Below are 1,427 nucleotides of genomic sequence, written 5' to 3'. Positions count from 1 at the left end.
ATTCCCAATATTTCCTTTTGAAATTCAAGTCAAAGTATCTGTTAGAATGCAAATCAGAAGAAACCTCTCTCTCTCTCTCTCTCTCTCTCTCTCTCTCTCTCTCTCTCTCTCTCTCATTCGGAAAATTCTCAATATTTGTCAATCCCCTCTCCCTCTCTCCTTATATTTTGAGATGATTCAAACCATCTCTCTCTCTCTCTCTCTCTCTCTCTCTCTCTCTCTCTCTCTCTCTCTCTCTCTCTCTCTGAATGAGAGGTCAAAAAGCTCTCGTGGCGCCTGGTCCTCCCCCCCCTCCCCCCTCCATGTCTTAATAGCCCCATTTGTTTATTCTGAGACCCATCGTAACACTTTCGCCAGTGACATATCGGGTCGCCAAGGCTTGTTTCACGCGTTAACTCCGACACCCCTACGACACTCTTGCCGTCAGGGGGCTTTCTTCGGCTTTCATTCGCCTTTTGGAGCCTTCGATGACTCTTTCCTGTGTTTGCCTATCACAGGCATTTCGATCGTGCCTTTAATAAAGGCGCAATCGAGTATATCTATAAGTAAAGCGAACGGTTTCGACCGTGCGCTGCCGTTAGAATTGGGAAATTGTCAACCGGCTGTCAACTGGGGTTGGATCCCATGAGAGTCTTCCGCACATGTCTGCCAATGTTCCTGTCAAGTTGGGTGATCATGGCCGTTGCTCACTCCGGCTGTTGAGGAGAAGAAGAAGACAGGGAGGGTAGGGAGGAGGAGAAGAAGACAAGGAGGGAGGGAGGAGGAGTAGAAGAGGTAGAGAGGAGGGGAGAGAAGAAGAAGAGGGGTAGGAGAGAAGAGGAAAGACTTAGGGAGGTATGAGAGAAGAGCAAAAAAAAAAAAAAAAAAGATAGAGGAAGTAGTTGTGGAGGACGGAGGTACAAGTGAAAGGTGAAGAAGAGAAATTGATGAAAGGGAAGAAAGATGGAGAAAATAAGAGGAGAAAGAAATTGGGAGGGAATGAACTGGGATAAACAGTAAGAAGTCAAGGAGGAAGGAAGCAGTTGGGGAGGACTGAGGAACAAATGAAAGGTGAAGAAGAGAAGGTGATGAAGGGCAAAGAAAAAGATGGAGGAAGTAAAAGGAGAGAGAGAATTTAGGAAGGAATGAACTGAGATAAAAAGTCAGAAGTCAAAGGAGAAACGAAGATACTGAGTACAATGAAGGTGGCTGAAGGTAATAATGCTACAGTAATAACAATGGAATTTACTTCGCGGTAAAATGAAGTCTTGAGAAAATGTGGCTATATGTGTGTTTGAAATATTGCACTGAGATGTAACTGTCATGTGAATGTGTTTTTGTGTGAATGAAAAGATTAACTATCATTGTTTCTCTATTTATCTTTCTGTCTGCTTATTTATCCATATATCAGTCACAAAATGTATATTGGGTCTCATATATATATATAT

The sequence above is a fragment of the Palaemon carinicauda genome, chromosome 26 (genome assembly GCF_036898095.1).
Source record: "Palaemon carinicauda isolate YSFRI2023 chromosome 26, ASM3689809v2, whole genome shotgun sequence".
NCBI classification, from domain to species: Eukaryota; Metazoa; Arthropoda; class Malacostraca; order Decapoda; family Palaemonidae; genus Palaemon; species Palaemon carinicauda.
The sequence above is the reverse complement of the archived record's forward strand: the minus strand, read 5'-3'. Positions refer to the sequence as shown.